Source organism: Oryctolagus cuniculus, chromosome 4, assembly GCF_051225735.1.
Source record: "Oryctolagus cuniculus isolate XC-2025 breed Fujian yellow rabbit chromosome 4, ASM5122573v1, whole genome shotgun sequence".
Taxonomy (NCBI): Eukaryota; Metazoa; Chordata; class Mammalia; order Lagomorpha; family Leporidae; genus Oryctolagus; species Oryctolagus cuniculus.
This window is the reverse complement of record NC_142870.1, coordinates 16228925-16250637: the sequence shown is the minus strand read 5'-3', so window position 1 is coordinate 16250637 and position 21713 is coordinate 16228925. Positions and strand designations below refer to the sequence as shown.

The window sequence follows — 21713 nt, the reverse complement described above, 5'->3', positions numbered from 1 at the left end:
TAAAGAGTACACTATCGAGGGGCAGCTTCTGGTCATACAAGTCAAATGAAGGACTTCTGAGAGAGCCCCTTATAGAGATTACTCATTCTGTCTTATAAATTATATCCACTTCACCTTCTAGGTCTTGTGGCTCCCGGACAAGCCCCAGAACATGGGCATGTTATAATCATTTGGGAGGGAGAGGAAGCTCACATCTCATTCCTGGCTGCATGTGTTTGAGCTGCACAAACTTGTATGCTTCCCTTTGCTGCTCTGGGGGGCAAGTAGGAAAAGGGTTTTAGGGCAAATTTTATGTGTTCCTAAGAATTTGGAAGGGGGTCTGTGTGAACTGTGAGGTGCTGTTTTCTCATGGAGAAATCCAATGGTAGGGAGCCTAGCTAAACTGCCCTTGAGTACAGGCTGAGGAAGGAAAGTAGCAGGGATATAGCCTGTTCTGTTACTTGTGGCCGCCCTAGAGGTGCCCACATTGGTGCCAAGTGTATGACACAGGGATTAGAAGGCTAAGGCCATATATGCCCCTGCCTTCAAGACTAAGAACAATGTGTATGTTTATACAGTAAAGGGCAAGAGTCTAGGTGGAATAATAGTTGTCTGATGTCACTTGCAAGGTTGCTTCACCCATGTCCCTAAGGAGTCCCTTAGAAGCTCATAAATACACCTCTGAGACAGGTTGCCCTTGGACAAAAAGGATCATCGGAAAAGAGAAAGAAGTAATGGCCCATGGGAAGGAGGAATGCAGAGTCATGAGAGTGAGAGAAGAGACCATGTGCTTGTTCTTTGGGGCCAGATCCAGAGCTATGAGATCAAGCAGGTGAAGTTAATGCGGTTCACAAAACAGGATGAGTAGGATCCCTTGTCCAAAAGGGGCAGGTGCTACTCAACTGTTGACATTAGCTGCAATGCAATTCCAGTGTTACCAGATCTTAGAGTTTTCAAAAGAAGCCAGCTGCTGGATTTTCAGGTGAAGCTCTTCAATTTTCAAAAATAGTACATATTTAAAACATATTCTTTCTGGGTTTTTGGATACTTGAAAATAATCTATTTTTTGTAGTTAAAAACAGTGACAAAATTTTGAGGTTTTCTCACACTCCCTGCCAAGTGATTGGGAAGGGCCATTGGCAAATTATCTATCAGAAGTGGTGGAAAAACCAAACCATGACTGGACTGCATCTTCTGAGTTTGGCCCACTGAATATACCAAGTATGTATATAATCTACAGGCTTATTTTTTATTTCAATCTCCAGTGTATATAGTGAAGCAATTGCCTATAAAACATCTACATTTCTTTCCCCATTTCCCAGTGAGGTATCTCCCAATCTCTCTCTAATGAGGCTGGTTTCTTAAATGAATTTTCTAATGATCCTGTCCTCTTATTCGTTTAGATATCTACCATATAGCACAGAATATTGGTGACATTTTAGGTTATTTGACATTCCTCCCATTAATAGGTAGGATCGATGTCCCCTCTCTCTTTTGTTTTTTAAAGATTTATTTGTAAGGGGCTAGCGCCGTGGCTCACTTGGTTAATCCTCTGCCTGCGGCGCCAGCATCCCATATGGGCACCGGGTTCTAGTCCTGGTTGCTCCTCTGCCAGCCCAGCTATCTGCTGTGGCCTGAGAAGGCAGTGGAGGATGGCCCAAGTGCTTGGGCTCTTACACCCACGTGGGAGATCAGGAGGAAGCACCTGGCTCCTGGCTTTGGATCGGCGCAGCGCCAGCTGTGGTGGCCATTTGGGGGAGTGAACCAACGTAAGGAAGACCTTTCTTTCTGTCTCTCTCTCTCACTGTCTATAACTCTACCTGTCAAAAAAAAAGATTTTTTATTTGAAAGACAGAATTACAAAGAGCAAAGAGGCAGAGAGAGAGAGAGAAAGAGAGAGGTCTTTTATCCACTGGTTCACTCCCCAGATGGCCATAAATAGCTGGAGCTGTGCTAATCCAAAGCCAGGAGCCAGGAGCCTCCTTCCGATCTCCCACGCTGGAGCAAACACCAAAGGCCTTGGGCCATCTACTGCTTTCCCAGAACATAGCAGAGAGCTGGATCAGAAGTGGAGCTGCCAGCATTAGAACTGATGCCCATATAGCATTGCAGTCAACAGCCTTACCCACTATTCCACAGCACCAGTCCCACAATGTGACTTCTGAGGCTAGATTATAAAAAGCAGTGCTACTTTAACCTATTCTCACCCCCAGAATCATCATGAACAAGTCCAACTACCCTGAATACATCAGGCTCTAAGAAAGCCCATGTCACATGGAAAGAACACATGTTGTGTCTCCGGTCTCCCATTGACAGTGTCAGCAGATGTCAACTCTCAGGTCTTCCCAGATAGTGTCAGACATGTGAATTTTCTTATAAAAAGGGGAAGAAAATATAACTCTTTCTCTCTCTGCCATATTAAGACATAGTGAGGGCTGGCGCCGTGGCTCAATAGGCTAATCCTCCGCCTGCGGCGCTGGCACACAGGGTTCTAGTCCCGGTTGGGGCGCCGGATTCTGTCCCGGTTGCCCCTCTTCCAGGCCAGCCCTCTGCTGTGGCCCAGGAGTGCAGTGAAGGATGGCCCAAGTGCTTGGGCCCTGCACCCCATGGGAGACCAGGAGAAGCACCTGGCTCCTGGCTTCGGATCAGCGCTATGCGCCGGCCACAGTGGTCATTGGAGGGTGAACCAACGGCAAAAGGAAAACCTTTCTCTCTGTCTCTCTCTCTCTCACTATCCACTATGCCTGTTAAAAAAAAAAAAAGACATAGTGAGAAGGCTTCTGTCTACAAACTGGGAAGAGAGCCCTCACCAAGACCTGAATTTGCTGGCATCTTGATCTTAAACTTCTCAGCCCCCAGAAGCATGAGAAATTAATGTTTACTGTTCAAAGTTTCTGATACTGTGTTGTAGCAGCCTGAGCTATGACACTATCCTGCCAATTGCATTTCACATCACTCCCCTAATTTCTTATTTCATTAATGCAAAAGCTCCCTTTCTATCCCACCATATGAAAGTTCACCTCCTCCTATGCAGCACTTGAAAAGGAATTGGCCAAGATTGGTTTTGGAAACAGAACCTGAGCATTCGCTTCAAGCCTACAAAGGTGTTTAAAAAGACTGAGGAGAGTTTGTTAGAGAAGATAAAGAATTACTTTAGAAAAACTTATGATAGTATGGGGACTCTTAACACATAAATCTTAGTGAGAGCGTCTATGCAAAGCCCAAAAAGAAAGCTTTGACCAAGACTAATTGAGCTTTCAAGATAGCAGAGTGGGGAGAGAGCTTATTGCTCTAGTCTAGGAGAAGACAGTTTAAAAAAAGTGGAGAGAGTGCAGTCTCGGGTAAGAGGGAGAAAATGGCAGGGGAAACTCTGCAAATTAGAGGGACACAGTGGACCTATGTGGAGAGTGTGGATGTCCACAACTCAAACTCCAGCAGCCAAGAGCTTCCACACCAGTGTTTGAAAGTGAGGTAAGACCAGACTGCAGCAGCCCAAGCCACTGGCGATAAAGCTGCAGGAAGAGCCTAGAGGGAACCTGGTTTGGAGCCCTGTGGAGGATAGTATACCTGCCAAACTAGAGGAGAGAAAGAAAAAGAACTGGCAAGTTTTTCTCTCCCTGATCACCCTGCAATGGCATCCTGTAGCAAGCTGATAGAGTGGGCGCCATTTTGGACATACATAACAGCTATGTGAGCTCGTGTCTCTGCCCAGCAACCAGCTGAGTAGAGACTCCTGACTCTGGTGGGGAGAACTAACAGGGGGCTGGGTGCTCATGACTTTGGGAGGCTTGTGTGCTGGGACTTGTGAAAAAACTGAGGCTGTGTGATAGGGCTCACAGTGTGGCTGGGACTTTGGACAGTCACTGTGGCAGACTCCACACACTCAAAGCTCCCTGGTTACTTGGTGAGGGATATTGCTGGGGAATTTGAGCTTGCACTGAGGACTGCCCAGATCCTTTATGTGGTCTTTGTGGCAGAGCAGATGAATATTATACCCACTGGGGCTAGTGCTCAGGCACTGATCACTTTTGAGGAGAGGAGCTCGGCTGAGTAGAATAAACTTCCCCTTTGATAAAAAAAAAAAAAAAGGAGATTTACCATACCAAACCCAAGTGTGTCACCTTAGACATACAATTCACCCTGGAGAACTGAACAGAACTCTCTCTCCACACCCACTACATGCCTCTAGATATTCACTGAAAGCAGACACTCCAATAATCTACAGAGGAATAGTACAAAGATAAAAGCTGCCAGAGCAAAAAAGAAGAAACCAACAAGTATCTCCAAAAATGCTGAATATTAAATGCACCAATTCAAGAAACAAGAATAAGGAAGACAATATGATCCCTCCAAAAGAATACAACACTTCAGTACCAGATTGTGAAGATGATGAGATTGAAGAAATGCCAGAAATGGAATTCAAAAAATTGATCACAAGATTATATGGAAGTAATCAGAAGCAAATGCATGAACTACTGAAATCCTTACATAATAAGAAAGAAAATTTCTCCCATGAAATTGAGAGCTTAAAGAGAAATCAAAATGAAATGAAAAATTCAGTAGAACAAATAAAAAATGCAGTGGAAAGCCTTACCAACAAAATTGGTTAAGCAGAAGAAAGAAATTTGGAATTAGAAGACAAAGCACAGTCAAACCAAAAACAAGAAGGAAAAATTAGAAAATTAAAAAACACTGTTGGTAGTCTATAGGATACTATCGAACAATGCAACATACAGGTTCTAGGAGTTCCTGAAGGTGAGGAAAATAAGGATTAGAAGACATTTTAGTGAAATAATAACAGAAAGCTTCCCTAATTTGGTGAAAGAAAAGGACATCAAAGTACAGTAAACACATAGAACCTCCGATAGACATGGCCAGAAAAGATCTTCGCTAAGACACATTGTAAGGCAACTCACTGCGTAACCACAAAGAAAAAATTCTAAACTGTGCACAACTCTGGCCTCAGAATCAGCCCTTAAGGCTTTCAGATCTGGCTAAAAAGCTCTTGAGAGCATGTCAGGCATGGAAAGCCAAGACATGGTGGCAAAAAATGACCTTCATGAAAGATCTCTGTGAGTGAGATCGCAGTGGAAAGGAAGGGGCCATCAAAGAAGAAAGTACGTTTCTTTGTAGGGAGAGAGAACTTCTACTTTAATTATGGCCCTATCTAAATACTGACAGAGTTTGTGGACTTAGGAAGTTTCCATAGCCTTGGCAGCTCATGACAAGAGCCTCGGGTGATCACTGATGTCATAAATAAGAGTGTCAGTTGTTAACAACAGGAGTCACTGTGTACTTGCTCCCCATGTAGAACCTCTGTCCTTAATGAGTTGTATTATGAGAATTAACGGTAAAATTAGTCTTCAAACAGTACTTTATATTTTGTGTATCTGTGTTGGTGCAAACTGTTGAAATCTTTACTTAGTATAGAGTTGATCTATATATAAAGATAATTAAAAATGAGTCTTAATGAAGAATGGGATGGGAGAGGGAGTAAGGGGTGGGACGAGAGTGGGTGTGGGAGGGCAGGTATGAGGGAAAGAACCACTATAACCCAAAAGCTGTACCTATGAAATTTATATTTATTAAAACTCTCTAAAAAATAAACTGTGCACAACAGAAATGCCAGATTACTTTCAGAGGATTTCCAATTAGACTCACAGTGGACTTCTCATAAGAAATCCTAAAAGCTAGGAGAGAATGGTGAGATATAATTCAAATCTTAAGAGAAAAAACTGTCCTTCCAAAATACTATTCTCTGCAAAGTTCTCATTTATGAATGAAGGTGAAAAAAAGACCTTCCTTAACAAAAGTTGAAGAATTTGTTACCACCTGTGCAGCCCTACAAAAGATGCTTAAGGATGTGCTGCACACCGAAACACAGAAACATGGCCATCACTATGAAAGAAAGTAAAGGAAGAAAATTTCCCAGTAAAAGTACAAAACAAATCCAAAGTAAAAATAGGAAGATTTTGGAAAAATGGCAGGACAAAGTCATTACTTATCAATAATCACCTTGAATGTAAATGGCCTCAACTCTCCAGTTAAAAGACACAGACTGGCTGAATGGATTGAAAAACAAAACCCATCTATTTGCTGCCTAGAGAAAAACATCTCACCAACAAATATGCATGAAGACTGGAAGTGAAAGGATGGAAAAAGATATTCCATGCTAACAGGAACCAAAAAAGAGCTGATGTAGCCATCCTAATATCAGACAAAATAGATTTTAACACAAAAACTGTTAAAGAGACAAAGAAGAGCACTATGTAATGATTAAAGTTTTAATTCAACAGGAAGATGTGACTTTTATAAATGTATATGCACCTGATTACAGGATACCTGGCTATTCAAAAGAAATGGTAAGGATCTAAAGGGAGACAAAGACTCAAATACAATAGTAATGGGGGAATTCAATACTCCACTTTCAGCAATGGACAGATATACCAGATAGAAAATCAGCAGGGAAACAAAAGAGTTAATCGACACTCTAGACCAAATGGACCTAACAGATATCTACAGAACTTTGTATCCTACAGTTGTAGAATATACATTCTTCTAGCCAATGCATGGAACTTTCTCTAAGATTGACCACATACTAGGCCATAAAAGAAGTCTCAGTAAATTAAAAAAATCAAATTTACCAGAGCCATTAGGGAAGAAAAAGTAATCAAAGGGGTAAAAATTGGGAAGGAGGAAGTATAACTATCCCTATTTGCAGATGATATGATTCAGTACATAGGAAATCCAAAGGAATTCACCAAGAGACTCTTGTAATTCATAGAATAGTTTGGTAAAGTAGCAGGATATAAAATCAATACACCATCCTGTTTTGATTACAACTGCCCTGTAGTATGTCCTGAAATCTGATATTGTGATGCCTCCGGCTTTGTTTTTGTTGTACAAGATTGCTTTAGCTATTCGAGGTCTCCTGTGTCTCCATATGAATTTCAGCATCATTTTTTCCAGATATGAGAAGAATGTCTTTGGTATTTTGATTGGTATCGCATTGAATCTATAAATTGATTTTGGGAGAATGGACATTTTGATGATATTGATTCTTCCAATCCATGAGCATGGAAGATTTTTCCATTTTTTGGTATCCTCTTCTATTTCTTTCTTTATGATTTTGTAATTCTCATTGTAGAGATCTTTAACCTCCTTGGTTAAGTTTATTCCAAGGTATTTGATTGTTTTCGTGGCTATTGTGAATGGGATTGATCTTAGAAGTTCTTCCTCAGCTGTGGCATTGCCTGTGTATACAAAGGCTGTTGATTTTTGTGCACTGATTTTATATGCTGCAACTTTGCCAAACTCTTCTATGAGTTCCAATAGTCTCTTAGTAGAGTTCTTTGGATCCCCTACATAAAGAATCATATCATCTGCAAAGAGGGATAGTTTGAGTTCTTCCTTCCCAATTCATATCCCTTTAATTTCCTTTTCTTGCCTAATAGCTCTGGTTAAAACTTTCAGAACTGTATTGAATAGCAGTGGTGGGAGTGGACATCCCTGTCTGGTACTAGATCTCAGTGGAAATGCTTCCAACTTTTCCCCATTCAATAGGATGCTGGCCATGGGTTTTTCATAAATTGCTTTGATTATATTATGGAATGTTCCTTCTATACCCAGTTTGCTTAGAGTTTTCATCATGCAAGGGTGTTGTATTTTATCAAATCCCTGGAGCAAGGAGAGCCTCTTCAACAAATGGTGCTATGAAAATTGGATTTCCACATGCAGAAGTATGAAGCAAGACCCATACCTTACACCTTACACAAAAATCCATTCAACATGGATGAAAGATTTAAATGTATTTCATGATACCATGAAGTTATTAGAGGACATTAGGGACATTGACGTAGGCAAAGAGTTGACATAGGCAAGACCTTGACATAGTCAAATAGTTCTTGGAAAAGACAGAGGCACAGGCAATCATAGCCAAAATTAACAAATGGGAATACATCAAATTGAGGGGCTTCTGTCCTGCAAATGAAACACTCAGGAAAGTGAGGAGACAACTGACAGAATGGGAGAAATTATTTGCAAACTATACAACTGATAAAGGATTAATAACCAGAATATACAAAGAAATCAAGAATCTCTATAACAATAAAAACAACAACCCAATTAGGAAATGGGAAAAGTACTTAAACAGACTTTTTTTAAAAGATTTTTGTTTATTTATTTGACAGATAGAGTTACAGACAGTGAGAGGGAGAGACTGAGAGAAAGGTCTTTCTTCCATTGGTTCACTCCCCAAATGGCTGCCACAGTCAGAGCTGCACCGATCCGAAGCCAGGAGCCAGGTGCTTCTTCCTGGTCTCCCATGTGGGTACATGGCCCAAGCACTTGGGCTGTCCTCCACTGCCTTCCCAGGCCACAGCAGAGAGCTGGACTGGAAGAGGAACAGCTGGGACTAGAACCCAGTGTCCATATGGGATGCCAGCGCTGCAGGCGGAGGATTAACCAAGTGTGCCACCACGCCAGCCCCAAACAGATATTTTGTAAAAGAAGAATTCCAAATAACCAACAGACACATGAAAAAATTTTCAGGATCACTAGCCATTAGGGAATTACAAATAAAAAATACAGTGAGATTTCACCTCACCTCAGTTAGCATGGCTTTAATAAAGAAATCAACAAACAATATTGTGGGGAAAATGGTACCTTAATCCAGTGTTAGTGGAATTAAACTGGCTAAGCCACTATAGCCACTATGGAGGAAAATTAGGAGATACCTCAGAAATCTGAATATAAACCTACCATATGATCCAGCCATCCCACTCATAGGAATTTACTCAAGGGAAATGAAATAAGTAAATGAAAGAATGATCTGCACAACCATATTTATTGCAGCTCAATTCACAATGCTAAGACATGGAATCATCCTAAATGCCCGTCACCTGAAGACTGGATAAATAAATTATGGGATATATACAGTATGGAGTACTACACAGCAGTAAAAAATGAAATCCAGTCATTTAAAACAAAATGGATGAATCTGGAAAACATCATACTTAGTGAAATAAGCCAGTCCGAAGGAGACAAATACTGTATGTTCTTCCAGATCTGTGAGAACTAATAGAGCACCTAAAATGAAATTTCTAGAGGTGAAATTGACACTTTGAGAAGGAATGACTTGAGCTCTGCTTGTCTTGACTGTCAAGGAACAGGGTTTTTTTTTTTTTTTTTTTTTTTTTTTGTTGTTGTTGTTGTTCTTAATAATATTTGTTGAATTCTTCACTTAACATAGAATTAATCATATGTGTATAAAGTCCACTAAGGACCGATCTCATTAAAAAATAAGAGTGGGAATAAGAGAGGGAAGAGGAAGTGCATAACTGTAAAGCTGTATAGTTCTGCATTCATTCTTACAGACTTATATCTAAGGGTACAGTTTAAAAACTTTACATGGGACCACAAATCCCATTAATCTTCATGGTAAAAATCCCATCTTAAGTGTTAAGTATTAAGTGTTAAAGTGATATATAGATGGATCAAGTATCTGATAATAATAATAGAATTAAAAAGGACAGAACATTCCAACATTGGAAGCTGTCCACTCAGCAAACTCATAGAATGACAATCGCTTTAAGTAACACTCTGACCTCAGAATCAGCCCTTAAGGCATCCTGTTCTGTTTGAAAAGTCCATGAGAGGATGCAAATCCATGACACTGTGGCAAAACGTGTCCTACATGAAGGACCTTGGTGGGGTGAGACCCTAGTGGAAAGAAGTGGCCATGAAAGAAGGATGTACTTTTCTCTGAGGTGAGGAGAGAACTTCCACTTTGATTATGGTCTTGTCTAAATACTGAAGGAGTTTGTGGACACAAAAGGCTTCTATAGCCTAGGTAGCTCATGTCAAGAACCTTGGGTTATCACTGACGTCATAGATAAGAGTGTTAATTGTTAAATTAACAATAGGAGTCACTGTGCACTAACTTCCTAAGCAGGACCTCTGTCCTCAACGAGTTGTATTATGAGAGTTAGATGTAAAACTTGTTTTCAAATACTTTTTTTGGGTGTGTGTGTGTGTGTGTGTGAAAATTGTTGAAATCTTTACTTAGTATAGAGTTGGTGTTCTGTGTACAAAGTTAATTGAAAATGACTCTTAGCCGGCGCCGTGGCTCAATAGGCTAATCCTCCACCTTGCGGCGCCGGCACACCGGGTTCTAGTCCCGGTTGGGGCGCCGGATTCTGTCCCGGTTGCCCCTCTTCCAGGCCAGCTCTCTGCTATGGCCAGGGAGTGCAGTGGAGGATGGCCCAGGTGCTTGGGCCCTGCACCCCATGGGAGACCAGGAAAAGCACCTGGCTCCTGGCTCCTGTCAGGATCAGCGCGGTGCGCCGGCTGCAGCGGCGGCCATTGGAGGGTGAACCAACGGCAAAGGAAGACCTTTCTCTCTCTGTCTCTCTCTCTCACTGTCCACTCTGCCTGTCAAAAAAAAAAAAAAAAAGACTCTTAATGGAGAATGGGACTGGGAAAGGGAGAGGGAGGAGCAGGTTGGGTGCTAGTGTGGATATGGTGGGAAAAATAACTATATTCCTATAGTTAGTTGTACTTAAGAAATTTGTATTCATTAAATAAACCGTTTCTTTGGGAAAAATAAAAAAAAGAGAAAGCTTTGACATAGTTACCCAGAGATGCTTTACTGATAAAAAAATAGCTCATTCACAAAAGATTGAAAAAGAAGGAAGGAAGGAAGGAAGGAAGGAAGGAAGGAAGGAAGGAAGGAAGGAAGGAAGGAAGGAAGGAAGGAAGGAAGGAAGGAAAGAAGGAAGGAAGGAAGGTAGAGGGAGAGAGGGAAGGAGGGAGGAAGGAAGAAAAAAAAAACAAAAAAGAAGGAAAGAAGAGAGAGGAAGAGGAGAAAGGAAGGAAGGAAACAAGCAAGGAAGGAAGGAAGGACGGGAAGGAGGGAGAAAGGAGGGAGGAAGGGAGAAAAAGAAAGAGCCTTGAGTGAATGATAGATGAAACACCTGCATAGCAGAATAGATAGTGGGATTGGCGTCAGTGTGGATCAGAGTTATATTATTCCTGCCACTAGATGTGGAACCCAAGTGAGGATTATTTCTCTTGGATATTTTCCAGGGGTATTCTTATAAAAGGACTTCTCCATGGAGTGAGACAACTTCAAAAAAAGGAAGCTGGGATTTACTCTCTGGCTCAGCAGCTGAGGAGGGATTGCAAATAGCCAAGCAATGGAGACCTGGATGATGAACAGGAAGCTGAGAACCTAGATAATTGGAAACATAAAAGCTGAGGGATGGAAAAGACCACTGGTTATGTGTAGAGCTGAAAGAAGTTTAGCATGATTGAATACTGCTGTGTATGTATGGCTCCAGGTTGGAGGAGTGGTATGTGATAAGGTGGGAGAGGGTTGAGAAGAGTACAGACCTTATTAGATATATTATGGAGCTTGGAATTTATCCTATGGACAAAGGGAAACTTTTGAAAGGTGTGATATGAGCAGTCTTGTTTCAGAGGTTTGCTTTGGCCACAGTAAGGCGTGTGGATTAAACTCCAAGAGTGGAATTAGGAGAACAGTAAAGGGTGTGGCTGTAGTCAGACAAGAGGTTATGATCAGATAAACTAAGGATGTGCTTATGGGAAAGCAAACAGTGACCTAATTCATGTGTAGGAAGTGACTGACTTGAGGCAGGGAGAAAAGCTGGTTAAGATGATAGAAGAATCAGATAATTCTCAGAAGAAACTGTTACTGTTCAATGGGTGGTGAACACAAGGCCAAAGTAGGTTGAAGGAGGCAGATGCTGAATTCTGGAATGAGTTTATAGAATGGGAGGCAGAATGAGCAATACTTATGGGGAAGTATTTATTTGGTAATTGGTATGCAAGACTTCTGCATACCAAGGAAGATTTGGGCCAGTGCTTTCCATATATGCCATTAACACATGATCTACTTTTGAAGCCATCTGAGTAGAAAAAACTAGACTAAAAAGACTACATACAGTAAAAAGTGAAGATAGCTCAGAATAGAACCCAAGGGAATAATCATAATTAGAAAAGAAGAATCAACAAAGAAGAAAAGGAGCACTAGAGGAGAAGCAAAATCAGAAGAGAACAATTACATGAAGTGTCCATGTCAGGGAGAAGTGTACTCATATAAGGAAAAGTCCTATAAAATAAGGTCTTCACACTCATCTCATAACCAAGGAAACTGAAATGAAACTATACTTTTGTAGGCAAAAATTACCAAAAAATTATAAGACTTAATGTCAACAAGTAAATGAAGAAAAAGATACACTGTCAATTGAGTGCTAAATTGGTACAAACTTCCTGGTGGTAGTTTCACAACATTTAAAGATTATTATTCACAATATTGTTCAAGATCTTGTGGTCTAGCTGGAGGAATATGGTTAAAACTATATTTGATGATGGTATTATGATAGGATACCAGAGCACTTAGCATGGAAACTCCCTATATATTGTGATGGGCATATTTCAAAATTTTTTTATTATGAGAAAGTACATAAAACATAAAATTTACCATTTTAGCAGTTTTAGGTGTACAATTCAGTGGCATTAAGTACATTTATAAAGTTGTTCAACCATCACCACTTTCCACCACTTTCCACTTCTAGAACTTTTTCATCATCCCAACTGAAACTCTGTATCTATTAGGCAGTAATTCCTCCTCTTCTTCTCTCTCAAACCCCTAGTTATCACAGTTGTACTTTTAGTCTCTAGGAATTTGACTACTCAAGATACCTTATATAAAACAAATCATACAATGTTTGTTCTTCTGTGTCTAGCCTAATATTTTCAGGGCTCATTCATGTTGTAGCATGCATCAAATCTCATTCATTTTTAAATTTGTGTAATATTCCAATAAGAAATATTTCAAGAATACATGTCATTCACATGAAAAAATGTTCAGGATTACTAGCAATCAGGGAAATGCAAATCAAAACCACAATGAGGTTTCACCTCTCCCCGGTTAGAATGGCTCACATGCAGAAATCTGCCAACAACAGATGCTGGAGAGGATGTGGGGAAAAAGGGACACTAACCCACTGTTGGTGGGAATGCAAACTGGTCAAGCCACTATGGAAGTCAGTCTGGAGATTCCTCAGAAACCTGAATATAACCCTACCATTCAACCCAGCCATTCCACTCCTTGGAATTTACCCAAAGGAAATTAAATTGGCAAACAAAAAAGTGCTCTGCACCTTAATGTTTATTGCAGTTCAATTCACAATACCTAGGACCTGGAATCAACCTAAATTCCCATCAACAGTAGACTGGATAAAGAAATTATGGGATGTGTACTCTATAGAATACTATACAGCAGTCAAAAACAATGAAATCTGGTCATTTGCAACAAAATGGAGGAATCTGGAACACATCATGCTGAGTGAAATAAGCCAGTGCCAAAGGGACAAATATCATATGTTCTCCCTGAGCAGTGACAACTAACTGAGCACCAAAAAGGAAACCTGTTAAAGTGAAATGGACACTTTGAGAAACGGTGACTTGATCAGCCCTTGCCTTGACTGTTGATGAACAGCTTAATACTTTATCCTTTTTAGTATTTTTTTGTTCTACTTAATACTATTGGTTGAATTCTGTAATTAACACACAATTATTTTTAAGTGTTAACATTTACCTGAAAAGAGATCCCTGTTAAATATAAGAGTGGGAATAAGAGAGGGAGGAGATGTACAATTTGGTACATGCTCTTTCAGACTTGCCCCAAATGGTGGAGTTAGAAACGTGCCAGGGGATTCCAATTCATCCCATCAAGGTGGCATGTACCAATGCCATCTCACTAGTCCAAGTGATCAATTTCAGTTCACAATTGGTCATAATGATAGGTCTAAGAGTCCAAGGGATCACATAAACAAGACTAGTGTCTTCAAATACTAACTGATAGAATAAAAAAGGGAGAGAACGATCCAACATGGGAAGCGGGATACACACCAGACTCATAGAATGGCAGATGTCCTAAACAGCACTCTGGCCTCAGAATCAGCCCTTAAGGCATGTGAATCTGGCTGAAAAGCCCATGAGAGTATTTTAGGCATGGAAAGCCAAGACACTCTGGCAAAAAACAAACAAACAAAACAACAACAACAACAACCACAAACCTATATGAAAGATCTCCGCGAGTGAGATCCCAGTGGAAAGAACAGGTCATCAAAGAAGGAGGTACCTTTCTCTGAAGGGAGGAGAGAACTTCCACTTTGACTATGACCTTGTCTAAATAAGATCAAAAGGCCTCCATAGCCTTGGCAACTCATGACTAGAGCCTAGGCTGATTACTGACGCCATAAACAAGAGTGTCAATTTGTTAAGTCAACAACAGGAGTCACTGTGCACTTACTCCTTATGTAGGATCTCTGTCCCGAATGTGCTGTACATTGTGATTTAATGCTATAACTAGTACTGAAACAGTATTTTACACTTTATGTTCTGTGTGGGTGCAAACTGATGAAATCTTTACTTAATATATACTGAATTGATCCGTATATAAAGATAATTGAAAATGAATCTAGATGTGAATGGAATGGGAAAGGGAGCAGGAGAGGGGAGGGTCGTGGGTGGGAGGGAAGTTATGGAAGGGGGGAAGCTATTGTAATCCATAAGCTGTACTTTGGAAATTTATATTCATTAAATAAAAGTTAAAAAGAAACCTGAACATACCATGTGATGCAGACAAAATAAAAGTTTGTACAATATTCCATCATACAGGTATGTCACAATTTGCTTATCCTGTCATCTGCCTCAGTGGCTTTTAAAATAATGATGGCTTTAATATTAATTACCTCAAATATTATTGGGTACTGTAACTGTCACTAATAGAATAAGTTTAAACAAGAATACATTTTCAATACAAAATTAAAAATAAAATAAAAAGATTTTAGGAGGGAGAATATGGGATGCAGAATAAATTAATGACTATATAGAGTGAGTTATTAAAATTTGCATTTCTCACTGACTATATTTTTGAATAGGTATAAACTGTAGAATGGTTGGATCAATATAAGTAAGATATGCATTATCTTGAATACTTATCATTCTTTGTGTGATGAGAACATTTAAAATCTATTCTCTTGGCAGTTATCAGGCAGGCCTACAATACGTTGTTACTAACTATGATCACCAAAATGTACAAAAGACTTTACTGTGTATTTCTCTGAAATTCTTTTTAAAGTTTTAATTGACACTTAAAAATTATATATATTTACGTGGTACCATGTGATGTTTTGATGCACGTACAGATTATATAATGTCCAAATCAAAATAAATTTATCTCCTTAAGTATTTATCTTTTTTTTTTTTTTTTGACAGGCAGAGTGGACAGTGAGAGAGAGAGAGACAGAGAGAAAGGTCTTCCTTTGCCGTTGGTTCACCCTCCAATGGCCGCCGTGGCCGGCGTGCTGCAGCCGGCACACCGTGCTGATCTGAAGGCAGGAGCCAGGTGCTTCTCCTGGTCTCCCATAGGGTGCCGGGCCCAAGTACTTTGGGCCATCCTCCACTGCACTCCCTGGCCACAGCAGAGAGCTGGCCTGGAAGAGGGGCAACCGGGACAGAATCCGGCACCCCGACTGGGACTAGAACCCGGTGTGCCAGCGCCGCAAGGCGGAGGATTAGCCTAGTGAGCCACGGCGCCGGCAAGTATTTATCTTTTCTTTATGGTGAACACATTAAAAATTCTTCATCTAATTTTTTTGTTGTTGTTAAGAAGACATATCGTACATTATTATTATTGAAAGTCACCTTATTGTGCGTATTTGCCGTTGTGAGTACCAAACTTCTTAGTCATAACTGACTTAGTAATTGTTAATCAAGTTTTCCATGTTCTTCCCTTCATCCCTACTCTCCGCAGCCTCTCAACTTCTATGACATCAAACTTTTTAGATCCCACGTATGAGAGAGCATATGGAACTCATCTTCCTGTGCTTGGTGTATTTCACTTAACATAATCTTCAGTTCTATCCATGTTGATGCAAATTACAGGATTTCATCCTTTTTATGGCTGAATAGTATCCATTGTGTACACGTATCTTGTATTCTTTATCTATTTGTCAGTTGATTAACACTTAGGTTATTTCCATTTCTTGGTTATTGTGGATAGTGCTGAGGTAAACAAGTGAGTACAGATGTCTGTTCAGCAGATTTATTTTATTTCACTTTAATATATGCTCTCTAAGGGGATTGCTGGATCATATGATAGCTCCGTTTTTAGTTTTTGAGGACCCTCCATACTGTTTCCGCAAAGGGTGTATTAATTTTGTCCTTCTGCCAATAGTGTGCAAGTGCTTCCTTTTCTCCATGTCTTTTTCAGCTCTTGTTATCTTTTGGATTTTTGATAATAGCTAATTAACTGGAATGAGTTGATACCTTATTGTGATTTTGATTTGCATTTTCTGATGATTACCAATGTTGAAAATTTTTTCATGTAACTGTTAGACATTTGTATGTCTTTGAAAAAGTTCTATTTTGATCTATTGCCAATTTTAAGTTGATGATTTGTTTTTATGCTATTGCATTGAATTCCCTAAATATTCGGGTTGTCTGCCCTTTGCTAGATGTATACTTGCAAGTGTTTTCTCCCATTCAGTAGGCTGTCTTTTCACTCTGTTGATTGCTTCGTTGCTTAGCAGAAGCTCTGTAGTTTGACGACATCCACTTGTCTGTCTTTCTTTTGTTCTCTGTACTTTTGGAGTCTGACACAAAAAACCCTTGCCTGTTGCAACGTCTTAAAGTGTTTCTCCTATGTTTTCTTATAGTAGTTTCATGTTTTACATTCGGGTCTTTAATCCATTTTGATTGATTTTTGTGCATTGTGAGAGATAGAGGGTCTAGTTTCATTCTGTATGCAAATATCTAATTTTCTCAGTACCTTCTACTGAAAAAACTGTCCTTTCTGCAGTGTGTTCTTAGCACCTTTGTTAAAGAACAGTTCGGGTGCTGGCGCTGTGGCTCAGTGAGTTAAAGCCCCAGCCTACAGCACTGGTATCTCAATGGGTGTCGGTTCATGTCCTGGCTGCTCCACTTCTGATCCAGCTCTCTACTATGGCCTGGGAATGCAGTGAAAGATGGCCCAGGTCTTTGGGCCCCTGCACCCACATGGGAGACCTGGAAGAAGCTCCTGGCTACTGGTTGTGGCCATTTGGGGAGTGAACCAGCAGGTAGATCTCTCTCTGCCTCTTCCTCTCTGTAACTCTGCCTTTCAAATAAATCTTTTTTTTTAGAAGAACAATTAGATGTAGTAGATGTGTTGGATTACTTTTAGGCCTCTATTCTCTTCCATCGATCTGTTTGTCTGTGTTTATGCCAATACCATGCTGTTTTTGTAGTATTTTTGAAGTCCAGTAGCATAATGCCTCCTGCTTTATTATTATTATTATTATTATTTTGCTCAAGATTGCTTTGTCTATTCAGGGTCTCTTGTGGTCCTATATGGTTTTTATTAAGACTTATTTTATTTGTTTGAAAGACAGAGTTACAGAGCGAAAGACACACACAGACACACACACACACACACACACACAGAGCACAAGCGAGAGCGCTTCCATCTGCTGGTTCATTCCCCAAATGGTGGCTGAAATGGCCAGGACTGGGCCTGACTGAAGCCAGGAGCCAGGAGCTTTTTTTTGTTCTCCCACGTGGATACAGGGGTCAACTACTTGGGTCATCTTCCATTGCTTTCCCAGGCACATTAGCAGTGGAGCAGCCAGGACTTGAATTGGCACCCATATGGGATTACCCTCTATGCCACAGTGCCAGCCCCTCCATACAAATTTTGATAGTGCCCTTTTTTTTTTCCCTAGTTTTGTGAAAATGTCGTTGACATTTTGATAGGTATTGCATTGAATCTGTAAATTGCTTGGGGTGGCATGGGCATTTTTACATTAAATCTTCTAATTCATGAGCATGAGATAACTTTCCATTTCTTTGTGTCTTCTTTCATCAGTGTCCTATAGCTTTCATTGTAAAGATTTTTCTTTTCTCTGGTAAAATTTATTCCTAGATTTTTTTTCTGGATTTTGGAAATGGAATTGGTCTCTTGATTGCTTTTTTATATAACTTGTTATTGGTAAATAATACTATTGACTTTTGCACATTGACTTTGTATATTGCAGCTTTTTCAAATCACTTATTAATTATAATATCTTCTTGTTGAAAAATTTGGGATTTTTTCTTTTCTTTTTAAAGATTTATTTATTTATTTGAAAGGCATATTTACAGATAGGCAGAGTCAAAGAGAGAGAGAGAGAGGTCTTCCATCCACTGGTTCAATCCCCAAATGGCCACGATGGCCGGAGCTGTACCAATCAGAAATCAGAAGCCAGGAATTTCTTCCAGGTCCCCCATGTGGGTGCAAGGCTTTGCCCATCTTCTACTGCTTTCCAAGGCCATAGCAGAGAACTAGATTGAAAGGGGGGCAGCCAGGACTAGAAATGGTGCCCATATGGGATGCCGGCACTGTAGGCGGTGGCTTTACCTGCTATGCCACAGTGCTGGCCCTGGGATTTTCTATATAAGATTGTGTCATCTGCAAATAGTGACAGTTTGACTTATCATTTTCCAATTTGGATGCCCCCCCCTTTTGTCTTTCCTAATTGCCCTAGCAAGAATTTCTGGTACTATGTTGAATAAAAGTGGTGACATTTTTGTCATTGAAATCTAGAAAAACTTTAGCTTTTCCCCATTCAATATGGTATTAGGCATTGGCTTGTTATAGAGGGGCTTTATTATGTTGAAATATATGCCTTCTATACCTCATTTGATCAGAATTTTTTACCATGAAAGAATATTGGAATTTATAAATGCCTCTTCTGCATTTATTAAGATGGTCATCTGGTTTTTACCATTCATTCTGTTGAAGGGGTATATTATATTTATTATATTTATTGATTTGTATATATTGAACTGTACTTGCATTCTTGGGATAAATTCTACTTGATCATGGTGAGTAATCTTTTTCATGTCCTATTGGATTTATTTGCTAGTATTTTGTTGAGGATTTTTGCATCTATGTTTATCAAGGATATTGATCTGTAGCTTTCTTTTTTGTTGTTTTCTTGTCTTTTTTTAGTATCAAGATAATTTTGGCCTTGTAGAATGAGGTTGGAAAAATTCTATCCTCTATTTTTTTTAATATTTTAAGAAGAGTGAATATTTGTTCTTTAAATATTTGGTAGAATTCAGTGGTGAAACCACCTTACACTGGACTTTTCTTTGAGAGGAGAGTTTTTTTTAAAGATTTATTAATTTATTTGAGAGGCAGAGTTACAGAGAGAGAAAGAGAGAAAGAGCGAAAGGGAGAGAGAGAGAGAGTGAGAGAGAGAGAGATCTATCCACTGGTTTGCTCCCCAAAGGCCACAACGGCCAGAGCTGGGCTGATCCAAAGCTAGGGATCCAGGAGCTTCTTCCAGGTCTCCCACATGGCTGAAGGTGCCTAAGCACTTGGGCCGTCTTCTGCTTCTTTTCCAGGCCATCAGCAGGGAGCTGCATCAGAAATGGAGCAACCGGGACTCGGACTGGTGCCCATATGGGATGCTGGAGCCACAGGTAGAGATTTAACCTATTACATCACAGTGCAGGCCTTGAGATATATATATATATATATATATATATATATATATATATATATATATATATGTATATATATATTTTAACTGATTCAATCTTGTTTCTCAGTCATCTGTTTAGGTATTGTATTTCTTCATGAATCAGTTAAAGTGTATCTGTCCAGGAATTTGTACATTTCTTATAGGTTTTCAAATTTATTGGCATAGAATTGCTCAGAATAATCTCTAACAATTCTCTATATTTTGGCGGTGTCAGCTGTAACATCTCCATTTTCATCTCTGATTTTATTTATTTGAATTTTCTCTCATTTTCCCTTTCTTAGTATAGCTAAAAGTTTTGTCAAATTTCTTTATTTTTACACAGAACAATCTATCCTTTTCTTATATTTTGGAGTATTTTTAGTCTCTTTTTCAATTATTTATTCTCTGAGCTTTATAATTTCTTTCATTCTACTAATTTTGGATTTGATTTGTTCTTGTTTTTCTAGTACTTTGAGGTGCAGTGGCAGGTTGTTTATTTGAGATCATTCTGCTTTTAAAAAAAATAGAATTTATTTATGCAGATGAGAGGCAAAGACACAGAGACAGATAGAGCCAGGTAAAGAGAGAACGGGAGCTTCCATCCACTGGTTCACTCCCACAATGAGGTTTCACCTCACTGCAGTTAGAATGGATCTCATATAGAAATCAACAAACAACAAATGCTGGTGAAGATGGAGGGAAAAAGGTGAGGATGTGGTAATGTAAACTAGTACAGCTATTGTGGAAGACAGCAGGGAGTTACCTCAGAAAGCTGAAAACAGATACACTGTATGACCAAGCAATCCCACTCCTGGGAACTTACCCAAGGGAAATGAAGTCCTCATTGAAAGAGTTATCTTTATCCCCATGTTTATTGCAGTGCAATTCCCAATAGTTAAGATATGGAATCAACCCGGATGTCCATCAGCTGATGACTGGATAAAGCAATTATGGTATATACACTATGGAATACTACTCAGTGGTTAAAAAAAGAAAGAAAGAAATCCTGTCATTTGCAACAAAATGGATGCAACTGGAAATCATTATACTTACTGAAATATGCCAGTCCCCATATACAAATACCATATATTTTCCCTGATCTGTGTGTGGTAAGTAATAGAGTACCAAAAATGTAATGTATATGAGTGAAATTGACATTTTTATCTTCAATGATTGTTTACAGCCCTGAACAGTGTGTGTTTTCTTCTTCTTCTTTTTTTTTTTTTTTAAGAAGTTTTTATTTACTTGAAAGGCAGAGTTACAGAGAAGCAGAGACAGAGAGAGACAGGTCTTTCATCTGCTGGTTCACTCCCCAGATGGCTGAAACAGCTGGAGCTGGCCAATCTGAAGCCAGGATCCAGGAGCTTCTTTTAGGTCTCCCACATGGGTGCAGGGGCCCAAGAACTTGGACCAACTTCCACTGCTTTCCCAGGTCAAAGCAGAGAGCTGGATAAGAAGTGGAGCAACTGGGACTTGAACCAGTGCCCATGTGGGATGCCAGCACTGCTGGTGGTGGCTTTACCTGCTATGCCACAGCGCCGACCCTCTTTTTTTTCCCTTGTAACTATTTGATGAACTCTTTACTCAGTGTAGAGTTAATTTGATGAGTATAAAGTAAACTGAAAATAGATCATTGTAAAAATTAATAGAGGGGTTAGGAGAGGAAGAAGGAGGAAGGGTGGGAGCATGGGCAGGAGGGAGGGCAGGGTAGGAAGTATCACTATGCTCCTAAATCCATATACATGAAATACATGAAATTTGTATACCTTAAATAAAATTTAAAATGTAAAATGTATTTATTCATATGATAGGCAGAGTAACAGAGAGAGATAGAGACAGGTAAAGAGAGAGTGAGAGAGCTCCCAAATCACAACAGTAGGTTGAGCAAGGCTGGAACAATGTCAGGAGCTAGGTTTTCCCTGTGAGTGGTAGGGACCCAGTTACTTGAGCCGTCTCCATTTCCTCCTGGGATCTGCAATAGCAGGAAGCAGGAGTCAGGATCCAGAGTTGGATTCTGAGCCTTTGTATTCTGATATGGGATCTGGGCGTTTTAACTGCTAAGCTAAACTTAACATTATAAAGATAAAAAAGAGATAAAAATGCTAAAAAAATATACTAACGCTCCATTCCTTCCCATGTTTTGAATTTTTGATATAC

At 39.7% G+C, this 21713-nt stretch overlaps 1 long non-coding RNA gene across 1 annotated transcript in view; it reads left to right on the top strand.

Annotated features, from left to right (window-relative positions):
* Window positions 1-20569, top strand: part of LOC127494001 (uncharacterized) — a 28603-nt gene extending 8034 nt beyond the window's left edge. Inside the window, exons 2-3 of the long non-coding RNA XR_011387741.2 lie at window positions 19438-19515; window positions 20437-20569. This is a non-coding gene — a long non-coding RNA (uncharacterized LOC127494001). The remainder of the gene's footprint in view (window positions 1-19437; window positions 19516-20436) is intronic.
* Window positions 20570-21713: the final 1144 nt, after the last annotated feature.